The following is a 19,250-nucleotide window of genomic DNA, read 5'->3' as shown; positions in this document are numbered from 1 at the left end:
CTGCATGACTTTTCATGGTCTTGCAAATATGGAGCCCTGGGCATTCCATGGGTGTTGCTGTGGGTGTTCCCATGCAACATCCATGGGACTTGGCGCATTCCCAAATTTACAACATTATGTAAAACTGGGAATACGTGAGAATCCTACACCACCCCGCGGGAGGTGTAGGAATGAGGAGAAATACTTTTATGCCTAGTTTTTTCCTCTTTCAATGCGTGCTGCATTCTGCAGCACACATAGAAAGAGAAAAATGCCATTAATTATGGTTCTTGTGCAGTAAGGTATTCCATCCTGCACAAAAACAACAATCCCTGCAGCGCAGGCACCTTTGCAAAATTATGTAAGTGTGCCTGCGCTGGCGCATGGCATCCAATTGTGCACCAGAGCAGGGGAAAGCACAGGAATGCATTGTATTGTTGTTAAATGACACATCCCTGTGCTTTGAAAATGACGCACAGCTAAATGGTTTGCAGTGCCGCGCTGCATAATTTTCATTAAGATGAGGCCCTAAGTATTTTGTGTTAAAATACATTAGTTGTGTTTTTCTCCACTGTGAACCCAGAAAGCATATGACTTTTGGTATGACTCAAAATGGAAAATATTATTCTTGGACCTCCTGGCTTTGGTGAGAGTGATCAGAAATTACAATAGCATAATAGGTTGCCACTGGGACCCATTACGAAACCACCAGGTTAGTACCAGCTGTTCATTACAGGCATGCTACACTTTTTTTGTTTATCTGTTTTTATTAAACAATCATTTCCAAATAACTGTGCACAGAAATTAAGAGCTTTCATTGGATTCCTTCTTCTTGCTGAAGGTTGGAACAAGGATGATAAAGCGTCAGTTGTACTGCATGCATCTCTTTGATTGGCCCTCTTCTTTTTCTCCTGCTCACTCACCTTTGGTGTTTGACCTCTCATTTTTCCATCTCCTGAAAAAGAACCAAATATTTTGCCACCAATCATTCGAGCTTCGATGCCCAAAGAGCACTGTTGGCCAAGGCTGCATTTGACAATGGCTGTTTCATCCTCTAAATCTACCCCAGCATATGTAACCACATGGTCAGTTGCAGGGAGTCCTCCTAATTGTTCATTCAATGCCTTAGCTGAATGAACAATATGGAGATCAGAAATCTCAAGGGAATGCAAATTCTGTGCACGTACAAAGAGCTGCTTGGTTAATCAGCTTTCCTTTCAAACATTCTCAGGAAATCTACTGGAGGACAACAAACATTGACAATACCAATAGGTGTCACCTATGTGACATTGTTAGAGTGGAGTGGAGTGGCATGGTGTGGAGTGGAGTTGAGTGGAGGGTAGTGGAAGGGATGTGAGGGGAGGAGAGGAGAGGAGAGGAGAGGGAAGCTGAGTGGAGTAGTGTGGAGTGGAATGGAGTGGAGAAGAGTGGCATTGTGTGGTGTGGAGTAGCATTGTGTGGCATGTCTTTCAGTCAAGTGACATTATGTGGCTTTGAGGTGAGTGGGGTGGCACTGTGTCGTGTGGAGTGGCATTGTGTGAAGTGGAGTGGAACTGTGTGGCATGGACTGGCATTGTGTGGCATGGCACCGCATTGTGTGCATGGAGTGGCATTGTGTGGTGTGGAGTAGCATTGTGAGGCGTGGAGTGACACTGTGTGGTGTGGGATGGAGTGGCACTGAGTGACGTGCAGTGGCATTGTGTGACATAGAGTGGAGTGGCATTGTGTGGTGTGGAGCAGAGTGGGTGGCATTGTGAGGAGTCGAGTGGAATGAAGTCTGGTGTGCAGTAAAGTGGCAGTTTGTGGTGTGGCATTGCTTGGTGTGGAGTGGTATTTTGTGCATGGAGTAGAGTGACATTGTGTGCAGAGGAGTGGATTGGAGTGGGACTGTGTGGAGAGGATTTAAGTGGCATTGCGTGGAGTGCAATGGAAGGGGAGTGATTGGAGTTAAGTGGCATTGTGTGGACAGAAGTAGAGTGGCACTGAGTGGAGTGGCATTGAGTGGAGTTGTGTGGCATGCTACAAAGCTGTTCAACATGTCATCAGGGGTAGTGAGCGCTATACAAATACAATGACAATTGAGTGGAGTGGCATTGATTGGAGTGAATTTTGAACTAAAGATATTACAAGGTTGAAAATCGTGGATCTCTTGGACAACTCTCTCAAATACTGAGGTTGGATGGAATGAAGCAACATGGAGAAGGGGTGGGTGTAAGGGGAAAGAAGCACCATGAACAAAGGGGGTGGGAGGGGAAGAAGAAATAGTATCACAATCACAGTGCGAGCAGTGGGCAGACACCAGTTAAGAATAACCTGTGCTTGGTCCATTCTCCACAAAAAGAAAAGGAAGCAACACCCAGCATGCTCTGGCCAATTAGGAAGTATCAAAGAAAATTGACAATGAAGCCACTGAAAAATTAGCAATGGGCTATCTTCAAGCCCTATATAGTAAAACATCCTCTTGAAGAAACAGCGATGCACTGTCAGCAGGCAAGACCTAAACATCCACTCTATTACCCTCCATGATAGATGGTGTGAAAGTAGGCATGCTATAACAGTACCAGCACTTTTCAGCATAGCTTCTACACCCAAAAAGGAACATTACCTATACTGCTAAAATTGACTTTGGTGCTTTCAATGCAGCAGGAACAATCTGTCTGAGCAAGAAGGCTACATGCTTCAAGGAAATTACCACAAACTCTCAGAAGAGTCACTGTGCATTAAATCAGAGCCAGTATCAGTACTTCTCAGCTGGGCTGACATACTTATGTTGTGCAGTGCGAAACTTCCTGAGCAGAGGTGCCAAATGTATAATGAAGCATGATAAACATTTTCCAATGTTGCCATACTTTTATTGGCACAGTACCTATAATTCTCAGCAGGGATACTACACACTGAATGGCACTCCAGTTGCATGTCACCAACATTTCTCCGGGCAGCAGCTGCACGCTCCATAGATTGTGCTAACAGTTCTCTGCAAGGATAGTGCATTCTTTTTAGAAGTAAGGCAGTACCAGCACTTCTCACGAGGGCCGCCCTAATTGAAATTGAATTGGAAATCCCATCTCTAAAAAGTTGAAGCGCAATTTTTATAACGGCTTCTTCAGTGCTTCTCCAAAAAACTGTAGGAAAGACTAACATCAAGGCAAGCTTGCTTTTATTGCACAGAAATCAGAATTGTAAGCATGACAGCTATGCCTTTATTTGATGGGGTCTGAGGTTTATTTTGCATTGGTGAAATACAAATATTTGATGGTCTTCATTTTCATGTCTCTTATGCTAATTTTGTAAATTCTAAGACACGTGTTGGACCTATAGATCACAGGTTTAAATCCTCCAAAGGTCAATTTAATCTTTCATGTTTCACATATTGATAAATGTGTCCCTATTTACAAATCCAAGGGTAAAAAAGACAGTTGTGGCCTTTAGCAAGACATGCAGAGGCAGATTTAGTAAAAAATAGTGCATCGCAGCAAAGCAACCTAAGTTGTTGAGATGAGTTGCAATAGGGAAGAGAATGTTAGATAGCCTTGTGTACTAATATATGGTGCTACTGCTCTTTTTATCAGCGCTAGTGCATAAACAGATCTCCCAGTGCCACACACACACACCTTTGCATCATAGTTTGTGTGTGATGTCCAGCATAGGTTTTGTATTGAAATGGTACCCTTTTGGTATAAAATACAATGCTTAGACTAACTTTGAATCTTTTCACATATTCTGGGCCAGATTTACAACACTTGGTGAAATGCAAACCTGCAAGACAGCTTTCTGAGCTGCGCTGCATCAATGGGGAAAGCAGGAATGCATCATGTTTAGTAAGAAATGGTGCATTCCTGCTCTTTCTATGCTTTGGCTCACTGAGCGATGTCTAGCGCCAACACAGGCATTCTTGCGTCATGGTGCAGTGGTACCTTCATTACAGGCAGCATTGGTTTGTGCAGGACGGAAAACCTCCTTTCACAAAACCAATCCTCAGAGGTATTTTCCTCTTTCTACGTGTGCTGCAAAATGCAGCACTCATAGAAAGAGGAAATAACAAAGAGAAATACACATATTTCTCCTCGTTACTCCTCTGTTGGGATGGCGTAGCATTTTGACGCATTCCCAGGTTTGAAATTCTTAGTAAAAGTGGAATTTCCCCAAAATCTATGGGTGGAAGTAAAGGAAGGCCACCACTCCACCCATGGAATGCCTTCCCAATGCAGAATACCAACTTGCACTTCTTTGTGTTACTCTAGAATTACTATGCTATGCAGAGACATGCAAGGTGGCTTTGAGTTGCTTAATAAATCTGACTATAGGGCTTGTGTAGCTGTGTGTTGCCTTGCGTGACACAAGGGCAACACAAGCCCTTGGTAAATCTGGGCCTGACTTTTTGCTGAACAGTGCAGCACACATGCAATGTGAGATAAGATAGGAAAATAAAACATTTTTCCTGGTTAGCTCTTGCCTCAAGAAGGCATTAATTATTAGCCGAGAACCCTGTCTACCAACGTTAGGAGACAGGGGTTTGCGTCATAAACTATTGGTGTTAGAGTGGTGAACGTAATTGTACCACCCATGGGACACCGCTTTGATCAAGTGGGCGGGGCCGCGCCGGCCAACGGATGTACACAGCACTACGGAGGTAGTGCTCGCGACGGCCGTTGGCTGACAGAAGCAGCGAAGGGGTTAATGCAAATCAACGGAAAGCAACGCAAAACGCTATTGGTTACTTTTAGGGGTACTTTGTGCTGGAATGTTAATACTTTATCAACATTTTGCGCAGTTTTGGGTCACCTTGTTGCGCTGCATAGTGTGGATAAATCTACCCAGCACTGTGTCAGTTGATTATCAGAGCACACCACTGCCTGTAACATATCTTTAAACAGATGTTCTATTAGCTGAGGTGCATTAGTTCAGCCACTTACGTTTGAAAGATTGCTACCCTACATAGCCATTGATCTCTGTGTTCTGGCAAAAGGATGTCCAATCATTGCTGTCTCACCTGAATGAGTAGAAAAGTGCGTCTCTGAGACTGTGAGACACACCCTCTGTAAAATATTAGAAAGTGCACCTCAGAGGCATTGTCTTCCCTTGCATGTGCTACCACTCCCTTTTAAAAATAAATGAAGATATTTCTGGAGATTAGCAACCTTTTTTCGTGTTTCTCAGAAAAGAAGAGGGATAGCAGGCTTACAGACGTTTCCTGTCCTGCTTTTCTCACCAGGTGCGTAAGCCTCCAATTTTGGCGAAGTATTCATAGACAAATTACCTGGAGCTGCTTGATTCTCAATGACGGCGAGGAGGACTCCTTGCAGGCATCTTCCTGACTGGCTGCCAAATTCTGATTCGAGTCAGCTGAGTGGCGGAGCTGTGGAAACGTGTGCTTACTGATTTAGAACATTATGCATGAAAACTAAAATGTACTATAAATATTGAACAAGAAGGATGTTTGAAAAGAGGGAAACATTCACATTTCCAGTCTAACAAATGCACTTCTTAAGACTGGAATCTGTGTGATAAATTGTACGTTTGCATTTACATTGTTTACATTATGTAATGTTAAGACTTGTCTTTAGAAGTTATTTCATTGTGAATATTCAAACAAAAATATTGAAAGGTGGGAAGTAAACATTACGGGATTCATTTTTTTAAACTGTCCACGTTTCAGGAGCTCTTCCGATTCTTTTTTTTATTTAATGCATTTTTAACGTATTCTGGAGACAAACTCGTGAAACAGAGTTATATATTACATTTTCGTACAAATCAATATCACTATGTCATTGCGTACATTGGTTCCGTTCTTTCCACTTGGTAACCATATCTTACTTTACATCTGTGCCGCAGATTGTGACGTGTGTTGGCAGTTTTGTGCGGATACGTGGAATCCACATTTACTATCACCTCTGACAGAGGGCAGGACACTTCTGTCACATGTGACTTCTCCCAGTGGTAATTAATCAGCTGTATGTATGTCAATTGTTACTGCAGCGTACGGCCTATATACAATGCAATTTCGGATACCATTAGATGATAAAATATAGGCGATAGGAAATAAACAACATCACTTATCACAGAACATCTCTGTTTTTCTTCCCTTTTTCTCTCTCCTTTCTTAACATTTCAACCACAATTAATAAACATAACTGAATTGTAAAAGAGAGAAAGAAAGAAGAAAAAAAAAAAAAAAAGCAGTTATGAGATATCAAATACATAAAGGAACATATATCTAGTATATAATAGGCCTTTTGAGTGAAGCCATGTCTAGGGTCGTGTGTGAGGAGCTCTTCCGATTCTTACTTCGTATTGTATTTTGTACACTTTCTTGAGTAAGTTTGGGAGTGACAGTTTCCATGAACTAACTGGAATATAGGGCCAGAAAAGGAAGTGTTTCATGCTATCCCAAATAGAAGAACTCTAGAATATTTTGAGAAGCAGAGTCTTAATAAATCGGGATGATATTTGAACAGTTTTCTTTTCTTTTTTACGTCTCGCCTGCAAAGCGCATACGCTGTGCTCCAAGACGTGTTGTTTACAATTCAGTGGTATTACAACACGCCCACAGCATACCATTAGTTGGTTTTTGTTGTCACTCTCATATGCAATCTTTTGATTGCTTAGCACTTGTTGCCTTCCCTTCCTGACTTCTGGTGGCTCCTCCCTGGAGCACGGACCAAGTACGTAGTATTTGTTTTTACTCGTCTTTTTGCAAAGCACTATTTTTTTAAACAGCATTTCGGCATTATTCCTGAATGTTCAATGTGCTTTCCTACTTTTAATACAGGCATACAGCTTCTTATTCATGTTCCTTTCATCCTATCTACAGTCTCTATTGACACATTACTTACTTACACTCACAATTGTACTATTCTATGCCACTCTACTCTACACACTCCACTTTACTCTATGCCACTCCACTCTATACCATGCCACTCTATGCCACTCTACTCTATCCTACCCCACTGTATGCCACTCTATGCCACTCTACTATACACTATTCATCACATGCAATGCCACTCTATGCTACTCTGCTCAATGCCACTCTAGGCCATTGCACTTCATGCAACTTGTTCTATGCCAGGCCACTCTACTCTATGCCACTATACTGTGTTCCAGGCTACTCTACTCCAGTCCACCCTATTCTGTGCCTCTCTATTCTATGCAATTCCACTCCATGACACTACACTCTATGTCACTCTACTCTATGCCACTCCATTCCACTTTACTCCACTGTTGTCCATGCCACTGTACTCCATGCCACACCACTCTATGACACTCTACTCCACTCTACGAAACTCTCCTCCTGCCACTCTACTCTATGTCACTCTACTCTGTACCACTCTATTCTATGCCACTCCGCACCACTCCATTGCGCTCCACTCCATTCCACACAATACCACTCCACAGCACTTTACCCCACTCCACTCTACACCACTCTACTCTACGCCACTCTACTCTACACCACTATGCCACTCCTCTCCACTTTATGCCACTCTACTCTACGCCACTCCACTTTACGCACTCCACTCTACTCTATGTCATTCCATGCCACTATTCTACTTTATGCCACTCTTCTCCACTTCACCCCAATGTACACCTCTCTACTCTGTGGCACTCTATTATATGCCAATATGCCAGCAATGCTCTGTCCTAATCTGCACAACAGCGACAATGCACTGGCTCCGATGAGCACAGGGGCTGCAATGCGGAATTCACACAGTCACCACCGAGGCTGTCATCCAAAGGCTATGTGTTGCTCAATCCACGCAGCAGAGGCAATGCACCAGTTCTGGTCATGCAACAGGGGGTAGTGCGCCGTTTCTGATCTGCGCAATGACGCTAATGCACAGGTTCCAAAGATGATACGTGGGTTTCATTGAAACAAGCACCTTAGGCCTCACTTCCAGAGGTCCAGGACTGGGTGGCACTACTTGGCCGGGCAGACTCAGAGATTGCAGAGTCCAGGTGCAGAAGAAGGTAAGTTGGAAATCTTTTATGTCCCCTTGATTTCAGATCAGGAGGCCAGTCAGAGAGCCCTTGGAGTCACTGTGGGCTCAAGTGATGCAGGTACAGTCATTCTCACTCAGGCAGGGGAACAAAAGGGCAGCACAGCAAGACAGGATTCCAGCAAGCAGCAGTCCAGCAGATTAGCAGTCTTTCAGCAGCACAGCAGTTATTCTTCCTGGCAGATTCTTCACAGGTCCAGAAGGGTACTGAAGTGGTGGTGTCTGGGTCCAGTACTTAAACATAGTTGTTTAAGTACTGGATAGAGGTCCTCTCTTCCTGCTCTAACTCCAGACTCACTTCAGAGATGGTATATAGCCCTTTGTGTGGGGACAGGACACAGCCTATTCAAGTGTAAGTGAGGTTGTGTCCAGCTCCGCCATCCCATCCTCTCAGGGTGACCCATCAAGTCCCACCTAAACTTCCATTGTGTATGGCTGTCTAGGAGGAATACACAAAGACTAACTGTCACCTTCCCCAGACGTGTATCAGAGATAGGCAGCAGACACCAAATGGCTAAAGTAAGAAAATGTCAATGTATAAAAGTGTATTTTTTCCGAATTGCAATTTAAAATTCAACTTCACCATAAATTGTGATTTTAAATTGTGATTGCAGAGACACCAACATTGAAAAGTCTATCTCTTCAGAATTGGTAATTGGCAATTACACTTAAAAATGTAATAAGGTAATCCCAATGTTATTCTACGGGAGAGCTAGGCCTTGCTGAAATGAAAAACAAATTTGAGAGTTTTTCATTACCAGGACATGTTCTGCCTTTCAAATACATTGTTACAAAAAACAGTGGTCCTGGACCTATACTTAGAATGAATTAATCAAAATATTTTGTATTTTATGATTCAGTTAACCATATCATTGAATGAATTAAACAGCAAAAAAGAGAGAGAACGACCTGGAAAAGAATTCATCATATGTTTATTCAATGATGTGTTGGATAAAAGCCATACATGTTATATTAATCACATGAATCAATCAAAAGAGGTTGCACCAGAGGAAGATGTGCAGTGAAAAGGAGAGGGTGCTCAAGTGTAAGGAAATCAAGAAAGGAAATACTTCAACATATTATCTGGAATTTAATATGTCAGGGCAAGGAAGAGCGGTTACAAGTCACCGTCTTAGCTAGTCTGTCCCAAATGGCATTCATATAAACTTGACTTTTGTTTATTCACAGAAATCAATTCCGATGTAGCACATTGAAAAGGGGTATTTCGGGTACAGACTAAATACAAAGGGGCGTCGACGTTTCGATCCGACTTGTGACCATAAGGGAATTTAGACAGCCTCGGTCTTGCGGATCTTCATCAGGACTTGGCCTGGGCAACCTATCAATTATAGGTGATTAGCGAAATCCACGGTTCATACATGGAGTCCAATAGAATGAATTCTATAGTCAACCTTGACAGTGAATGTCCAAAAGTAAACCACCAGAGGCTTCAGGGGACGATTACAGCCAATGTTCCAATTCAAAATTAGGCGGACAACTCATCACCGTGGAGTCAGGCACAAATGAAGCTTCATTTGTGCCTGACTCCACGGTGATGACCGCGTACTGGCTAGGCGCGCTCTAACTAAATAATCTAAGGAACCCCAGTTGTCCGCCTAATTTTGAATTGGAACATTGGCTGTAATCGTCCCCTGAAGCCTCTGGTGGTTTACTTTTGGACATTCACTGTCAAGGTTGACTATAGAATTCATTCTATTGGACTCCATGTATGAACCGTGGATTTCGCTAATCACCTATAATTGATAGGTTGCCCAGGCCAAGTCCTGATGAAGATCCGCAAGACCGAGGCTGTCTAAATTCCCTTATGGTCACAAGTCGGATCGAAACGTCGACGCCCCTTTGTATTTAGTCTGTACCCGAAATACCCCTTTTCAATGTGCTACATCGGAATTGATTTCTGTGAATAAACAAAAGTCAAGTTTATATGAATGCCATTTGGGACAGACTAGCTAAGACGGTGACTTGTAACCGCTCTTCCTTGCCCTGACATATTAAATTCCAGATAATATGTTGAAGTATTTCCTTTCTTGATTTCCTTACACTTGAGCACCCTCTCCTTTTCACTGCACATCTTCCTCTGGTGCAACCTCTTTTGATTGATTCATGTGATTAAGATAACATGCATGGCTTTTATCCAACACATCATTGAATAAACATATGATGAATTCTTTTCCAGGTCGTTCTCTCTCTTTTTTGCTGTTTAATTCATTCAATGATATGGTTAACTGAATCATAAAATACAAAATATTTTGAATAATTCATTCTAAGTATAGGTCCAGGACCACTGTTTTTTGTAACATACATTACCCAGGTCCTTGACCAGATTGGGTTACCCCGTTTTTTTGTAATTTTCAAATACATTGCACAAAGGACTCTGTCCAAGGCCTACTTTAGGGGTGATGTATATGTATAAAATATGAAGGATTAACCCTGGCAAGAGGTAGAAATGGGAGTGTAAACTTGTCACATAGGTTTGTCAATGGCAGGCCTGAGCCATGGTTAGAGCGATACTTCAGTTGGTGACACATAAAGTGCTCCAGGTCCACCAGTATCATTTAATTTACAGGCCCTGGTCACATGTAGTGCACTTTACTAGGGACTTATAAGTAAAATAAACATGTCAATTGGGAATGAGCCAATATTACTATGTTTAGGGGAGAGAGCACAAGCATTTTAGCACTGGTTAGCTGTGGTAAAGTGCACAAAGTCCTAAACACCACAAAAACGAGGTCAGAAAATGGAGGCGGTAGGCAAAAAGGATTGCAGGTATAACATGTCACTTTTGGAAAGGTAGCATTTTCTTGTCCAAACCTTTTGGTGCCTGCAACCTGTTTGTGTGTCACATGACTAGGTGTAATTGGCAGTTGGCATTTGTGTATTCCTCCCAAACAGCCACACAATAGAGGAACTGGATGATGGCAGGATGGGCCACTCTGACAGGATGGGGGGGTGAAATTGTGCACATCCACACTTGCGCTTAAAAACACTACCTCAGCACACACACAAAAAACTTCACATAAGCCGTTATGACTCCAGACATTGTGGGACCAAGCAGGGAAGCAGAGCATTACAGACACTTTTATTAGGTGAAAACTCCAGACGTTTCTACAACTGCAAAGATGGCACCAAGTATACAAATAGGACCCACAGACCCACTTTTAGAGCGCTCCTGATCCTGTGGACTCAGCAGAAGAAAAACTGCCCTTCTGCCAGAGGACTGCCCTGCTGCTTGAGGCCTGCTCTGCTGTCTGAGAAAGAAGACTGGACCTGCTCCCTTCATCCCAGAATCCCAGACTGAAGCGACTCCAAGGGTCAGCAGACTGATCTCCTGCAAAAGCAAATGGTTTTAAATTACGCATTAAGCACGCTACAAATAACTGACAAAATATGACAAGACATGCAGGTGTGGCTGCATTTTTGGACACTTATAATGGAGTGACGATGTGAATCAAGACTACTGAGCCAACCAGACTATTGAAATATTTTCTCATGTGTCAGGTACAGGCGTTTTTACTCCATGGAGAAAATGGCACTGCACAGAGTGGTGGCTCGAGAGCTGGCAAGAGAGAAAAAAAGCAACACTTTACTGACTTTCTGTTTTATTTTTCCTGTGGGGATGGCTGTGAAAATGTGTGGGAGAGGGTTAAGCATCAAAAATGTGACATGTATTATAGGCAAGGAGGCAGTGAGGCCAGTCATTAACAAGTGTTAATGAGGTTTTCAGTGGAATGTGTTGTTCAAATGTCACCATTTAACTGATTTGTACACTGAGGTGGCTGAAGCACTGTTTCGTTCTATAGTGGTCAATATCATGTGGGTTGCTACAGCAAGCAGAACAGAAGGAAACACTTGTGCCAAAGGGCATGTGGATACTAGGGCTGTGACAGCTTTTAGGATGGCTGAGTGTTCCTTTACCCTGTTTACAAAGAGTTAATCTTGGCCGGCCCAGCAAAAGTTGTCTTTAGTGGGTGAAGAAGAAGAAGGAGAAATTTGAAGACCAGAAGAGAGGATATGTTGTCTTTCATAATGCAATTGAAAACAATTTGATGCCAGCTTTACAAATATACATAACATAACCAGTTATTATTTACCGGGAAAATGTTGGGATAATATAATATGGGAAAAAACATCTGCGGCTATGAACCAAGTGGGGAGAAGTTGTGAGACTTATCTTGGAATGGTGGGTATGAATGGAACTGAACAGTATAGAAGACAATAAGTTCAGAAAAGGATTTTGAGGCGGGCAAGATCTGTGAGTGCTTCTGCCTGGTAATTTAATACTGAACAGAGCTATATTTTCCAAGTTATTTTTGGAATTTTCAGTGTTTGTGAAATGGGGAGCCAGGAACTATGAAGGTTTGCTAACAAAGAACTTCAGCCAGGTGAAGATAGCATGTTTATTTTGTTATGGAGATGTCAAATGAACCAGAGGGACACTGAAACTTGAGTAACATTCAGAGTATCTGGAGACTGGTCAGGGCTTACACAAAAGTGAGAAGGGTGCAGAATGGGTGCAGCATGAGTACGGGGTAGAAAATTTGACAGGCAGGTGTTGGGGGAGCTGCTAACAGTTGGGAGCTTGGTCTCCAGGTGATTTGGGCATGCACTCCTATAAAATAGGTGTCGTTATTGAGGGATTGCAATTAGGAAGAGATGAAAGTAGGCCAAAAGCATTGAGCTGGTGGAGATCAAGGGGACTGCTGGGTTATGTATGGCTTGCAACCTAGTAAATGAGTATGTGTTCTTAACAAGTTGCTTCTTTTTCAGGAATGTGGCCTTTAGGATACTGAAAAAAAGAAATTAGGATCTGTGGCCGCACAATAGTAGAGTTAGTTGTGGAGTTTGCAGAAAAACAAATTACACCGTCAGCAGTTGGGGGATGTGTGATGATAATATTTTGAGTTCATGGAATGGCCTAGGGAACAAGCGATTGAGACAGCTGTTATCTGGTTGTTAAAATTGGGTGAGAGGAGACCAAGTCAAGATTTGATATTGATTCAGGTGGATGACAATGGCTTAGTGCAATCAACTGGTCTAGAGCTGCTATAGGCAATGAAGAGAGATATGGAAATGATACAGGATAAATGGGAAAGGTTAGATATTTTGTGGACACTTATGTTTCTGAGGAGAGTTTGAAAGGGGAGAGAAAACTAGCATTTATCAGTAGAGGAAGGAATAAAGTGAATAAGAAGGGCTGTTTTATAAAAAGCATTTGCTATTGGCCTGGTTCGCCAATGCATATAGCGTAATGGCCAGTGCTTTTCTAGTGTAATGGGGTTCAACTTTCTCAGCTGGGGAACAACATGTTCTTGGTAAAGGTGATAGAAGTTTTGAAAGACTGGTTGAGCATGCAATTAGGTTTGGGGTGGAAAGAAGACCTCAGGGGAGGGTTTTATTGTGGCAAAGAAAAAGTACTCAAAATAATCATGTGGGTGGGTGGATAGCTGAGAAACAGAGAAATGGGAAGAACCATGCAAACAGCAAGAGAGAATGCAGCCTGGGGCTAGTGTGGCCAGGTAGAGCAATTATTAAGGTGGTAGTAAGGAATAGGGAAACAAGAAACTGAGAGTTAAGAGTTAGAGGTATTAAAACAGTTTTATATTGAGAATAGGTGGTGGGAGGGACAATGGGAGGGTGAGATAATTTTGATGTTCGGGAATAGTATGTTATGGAAAAATAATCTGGGTCTATAAACCAATTGGAGAGAATTTGTGATACTTAACTTGGGCTGGTGGGCTTGAAGGGAGCCAGACAGTATAGGAGACAACATGTTTGTGTTTAGAAAATAACTTTGGGGCAGGTGAGATCTGTGAGTGTTTCTGCTTGGGATTTTTAAGACGGAACACAGCGATATATACCATGTTATTTTTTAGTGTTTTCTACATTGTGATATGGGGAGCCAAGAACTATGAGGTCTGCTGGTAGAAAACTTCAACTTGCGAGACAATGGCCTGTTTATACACTTATGCAGATGTAAAACTAAGCATAGGGGCATGGAAACTTCAGTGAGATACAGGTTATCTGGGGACAGGGCTTACAGGATGTTTACAGCAGTGAGAGTGGTGCAGAAGGGGATGGCATTACAGCGTGAGAATAGGGGTAGAAAGTTGGACAGGTCTGAGTTGGGGGGATCTTCTAACAGTTGGGAGGTTGGTCACTAGTCTGTTTGGGTATGCAGGACTTTAAAATAGGGGTCTCAATTGAGGAATTCCAGTTAGGAATGTTGCAAGGATTCTGCTCATGCACAGAACTATGCACAGGAAACCAGGACCTCAGTGAATTGCGGTGTACCAAAAACTCACCTCAGTACCCAGAACCCCTGTCCGACTAGCATCAGTGTCTCATTCGTTCTCCGTATCATCTCAAAGCTACCAATGATTAGACAACCCAGAACAAGCGACTTGGAGTACTCTCAGGAATGGTGAGAGTCAGAAATACCTGTTCGTTATTATTCTCATATCAGTCCACAAGAGTAATCAGAGACACAGTAAAGTTTAAAATGTTTATTTTATAAACTACGTGTCCTAAAGTGCAGTATTTTGGCTAACATAAGCAGACAAATGATTAAGAATAAAACCATCAGCATTGTTACAATATCATACAAAATGAAGGGAGAAATCATGTTACAAATGATAGTGGAATACAACCACCCTCCCTTCACTAGTAAGCAAGTATTATTAAACTAATAGAAGGTCTCTATGTTTGAATGGGGAACCCCATACCGTAAATATCAGCTTAGGTGAATCACATCACAGGATGAGCTGTGCTCTGTGTCTTGAAAAGGTCTTCTTCAAAGTGTGTATCTCATGCATGCAAACTGCAATATTAAAGACGCTCGAGTTTCAGATATTTGCAGCTGTGTGCGTGTTATGGCTAGAGCGTGGGCCGATCACATGAATTCAAAAGCATACATTGTTTGTTGGCCCTGACTGTTGCTGCACACGATGTTCAGACCAAGGTCGTGAACAACAGTCCGTTCTCATGTGAAGAAAAAGCAAGCAAGCAGTTTTCATATAATAACATCTATCTACAGTGTTGTGTGCAAAAGCAGCAAAAGTGGCAAGATGGCGTTTTAACTTCTAAGACGCTTATGCTAACATAGCAATGTGTGGACCTGTAGTTCCGCCTCCACTACACCCTCCCTTGATCGGACCACAAACAAATAGGGATACAAATTAGGAACGCAGAGTTCAAGTTCGACAGAGACAGAACCAAGTGCATGTATTGGTCATCCATATAATTGGCAGTGAAAGTTCGAAAAACCAGCGTGAAAAATGAAAAAGAAAAAGAAGAAAAAAAATATAACATATCGCAAAGGCTCGGCAGAGCCTAAATGTTGAGAGGAAAGTAGGTCAACAGTGATAAACTGGAGGAGATTGAAGCAAATGTTGGGTTATGCATGGATTCCAACCCAGTAGGGGACAATTTGGTCTTAAAAGGTTGCTTCTTTTTTCATGGCAGGTTCCTTGAGGAACGAGATAAAAATAAATTAGGATCTGGGGCCACTGAATAGTAAAGTGAGCAGGGAAGCCTGCAGGGAAACAATCAAAGAGACAGCATTTGGGGGTTACAAGATGATATTATTTTGTGGTTTTGGAATGGACTAGGGGGCAAGCAATGGGGGCAGCTCTTATATGATTGTTAGAATTCTGTGAGAGGAGACCAAGACAAGATTTGATATTGATCCAGGTGACTGAAAATGGCTTAAAGCAAGCAACTGGTCAGGAGCTGCTGTAGGTGATGAAGATAGATTTTAAAATAATAAAGGATAAATAGGGATGATTAGATGTTTTCTGGACTCCTTTGCTGAGGAAAGTTTGGAGGGGGTGGAAATACTGTCAGTTATCAATAGAGGAAGGAAAACAGTGAATAAATAGGTCTCTTTTTAGGTCGCAGCCTAACCAGACAGCGCAGCTGTCTGGTATGCAAAATACATCTTGGAGAGTTTCTAAAAGATGAACTGCGAATGCATTTTGACTGTTGCTTGCCATTAACTTTGTGGTTTGTAAATCACATTTTCTGGCTTGTCATTTGCAGGCTTTGTTTGCTATAGGCTTCTCAGCTTGAATTTGTACCTCCCAAAGCCATGTTACAGTATTCTTCCACAAACTCGTATTCTATAAAAAAATAGACCTGTAAATCTTGTTCTTATCTCATCACATTTGCTGGGCATTCCAAGTGTCAAGCTGTGTCTTCAAGGGAACCTAGTTTTTTTTGCTTTAAGATGACTTCAAAGTGAGAGCATTTTCAGGAAAGACGAATGCAACGTACTTTCTCCTGCTCGTGCCCTTTTAAAAAAAGATATTTTAGACATAGCAATCTCAAAAGGTATCTTGTTCTTCAGCTGCAGAAAACAGTTGTCTTTTCTTCATGAGGCATAAAGTTCACTATTGGTATTGGCATTGCAAGTGTTGGTGGAAGCATGAATGTTCCTAAAATCATGTTTGAAAAGTTTTACTTATAAAAACAACTTGCAATAATTTAGTCTGATATACTAGTACTACTAAGATGAATCATTTCTGCATGTGAATGAAATACATTTTTGGAAGTTTGGCAGAGACTTTTTCATATTGAACATGTTTTTTTTGCAAAATGTCTTTACAAATGAAGGAAGCCCGAAACGTAAGTGCGCACAACACCCTTGTTACTTGTTTTCTTTCACGACGATTAACTAGTAAATAAATGCTTGCCCTTTTTCAATAGGGGGCCGCATGCAAAGCTCAGGAGGGTGCTTGACTGCCCGTTCATCGGAGCCACGGGCAGGCAGTGTTCCTTTGGGTGAGCGAACAGCTTTGGCGAATGTTTGACTACAAGCGCTCCTCCCCTCCCATGTTGAAGCTCATGGGGCCTAATTAGGTGACCTAAATATCGTTTTTAAGAAGAATACCAAGTAGGTATTTTGATGAATGCATGTTGACCTAGATGCATATTAGCCATTGAGATTAATCAGGCTTATCTCACTAGGGAACATTTAAGAGTGGCTCAAGGGATCATTATACTTGGTTCTGAAGAGAAGCTTAGTTGTAGGCTTCGAAACATGTAGACCCGTAAGGAAACTGCCCATTATAGCACGTTTTCTTCCTTTTTCCCTACTTTTATTAATACCAGCTATACCGAGTATTAAAGCTTAGTTTTCCACACTGTCAGGTATTTTTTAACTCACTTATTTACTGACCCTTCCACTCTTACATCAAACACATATAGTTCACTTCACTTGTAAGTGCTCCCACGTCTCCGTAGGTCATAGCACGCCCGGTCCGGCAGCGGGGCGGGAAGAACCTGATGATGAAGCATGCCACGAAGGGTCCTTTTGGTGGATGAGGGTTATTTTAAAAACACATGTTATTTTCCCATGCAAGAAACCAAGTATTTCTTTTGGGTTTAGTCATTTTCTAGTAAGGGTAGCACGGTTTTTTGGATTTGAGAGTGGACTCTAGTTGTTTTTTCATAACTTGCGGAGGAGTCCACGACTTATTGTACCTCTTCACTCCCCTCTTTGTTTTTTGGAGTGGGATTGTACGTCATGGAATGTATTTATCTGGAATAGTATTTTGTGTTGTGGAGTGATATGTAGTAGAGTTTAATTTTGTGATGTGCTGTTGAATTTTGTGGCATGATGTGGAGTATTATGGTGTGGTGTGGATTGGATGTATGTGGTGTGTTATGTAAATGTGTTGTTGAGTTGAATTATGTGGTTTGCTGTTGAATTATGAGGTGAACAATGGAAATGTGGAGAGTTGAATTGTGTGGTGAGTAAGTGTATGGCATTGAGTGAAATTATGCTGATTAGAATTATGTGGTATGGTGTGGACTGTGTTACTAAGTTTAAAAATTATGAAACATATTTGGCAAAGCCAATAGATCTTGCCAATGCAAGAGCTATCGGCTTTGCCAATGTGTTTTAGTCATGTTGTACACCAGTGTAGCTGCTGTTCAGCATGGCTAAATGTTAATGGCGTAGATGAGAATGGCATGGAGTGCAGTAGAGTGGAATGGCAAATAGTGGAGTAGAGTGTTGTAGACTGGTGTGGAACAGAATGCCGTGCATTCGAGTGGTATAACGTGGAGTAGCGTAGAGTGGCATACATTGGAGTGGCATAGAGTAGAGTGGACTGGTGTAGAGTGCATTGTCATGGAAAATTACAGAGTATACTGGCATAGAGTGCAGTGGCATTGAATTCAGGGACATACAGTGCAGTGTCGTAGAACACAGGGGTGTAGATTAGAGTGGTGCATTCTAGAGTGCACTGGCCCAGAGTAGAGTGGCATATAGTAATGCTGAGTAAAGTGGCATAGAGCTGAGATGGTAGAGTAGAGAGGCAAAAAGTGCAGAGGCATAGAGTGCTGTGTCATATAGTGGACTGGTGCAGAGAGCAGTAGTGTGTAGTGGTGTAAAGTGGAGCGGTGCAGAGTAGAATGCAGTGGCATAGAGTGGAGTATTTACATACTGCCATTCCAGAGAACAAATTTTCAAGTGAAACAACCATTACATTTGTACAGACATTCAGTTTTACAAATACAACTATACAGCGCACAGATGAAAAGGTGCGGAAATTGCACCACCTAGTGTAATTATTTGTTTTGATCATATTAAAGTATTTGATTCCCACACATTTCTGAAATAACAAAGAATGTGCTTCATTTGTGTTCCTAATTCTGATATATTCTGAATTACTTATAGAGTTTATTTAAATGCTGTTGTGTTTGAAAAAACTCTTTCGTGCCCCCAGTCCAGCAAGATTGTCACATATATCCGCTCACTTTAAAGTTAGAGAAAGAAAAGTAAACACATGCCCTCTGAAGAAAGCACCTGACATTTGACCTTGGCCTTTGAATGCACAGAAAATGTGACGAGATAAGAACAAGATTTACAGGCCTGTTTACAGAAAATGAGTTTGTGGAGGAATACAGTAAATACGATTTAGGCAATGGGAGAGAAAAACTAAACCTGGATAGGCTAAAGCAAATATAGCAGCAAATAGAAATTCAAAAAATGTGGGATACAAACCAGAAAGCCAATAGTATTTAATGGGTGGAAAGCATTCTTAGGCCAACTTTCTGAAAGTACGCAAGATGTCTTTAGCAAACCAGAGAGCTGATCTGACTGCGACCTACAAAAGGCCAATATGTCATTTTTTTAATGGAAGTGCATTGATAGGTGATTTTATGTGTAGTTGTGCAGATTTTAATGTGTTTAGATGAAAGAACTGTTAAATGTGCACATGGAAGGCTGGATGAATGAAGTGGCAGGATATGATC

The 19,250-nt window shown here is 41.9% G+C and overlaps 1 pseudogene; it reads right to left on the bottom strand.

Moving 5' to 3' along the window:
• Positions 1–783: 783 nt before the first annotated feature.
• Positions 784–19,250, bottom strand: part of LOC146789280 (ubiquitin-like FUBI-ribosomal protein eS30 fusion protein pseudogene) — a 37,960-nt pseudogene continuing 19,493 nt past the window's right edge.

The sequence above is a fragment of the Triturus cristatus genome, chromosome 10 (genome assembly GCF_964204655.1).
Source record: "Triturus cristatus chromosome 10, aTriCri1.1, whole genome shotgun sequence".
In the NCBI taxonomy this organism is placed as follows: domain Eukaryota; kingdom Metazoa; phylum Chordata; class Amphibia; order Caudata; family Salamandridae; genus Triturus; species Triturus cristatus.
This window is presented reverse-complemented; position numbering and strand designations above follow the sequence as displayed.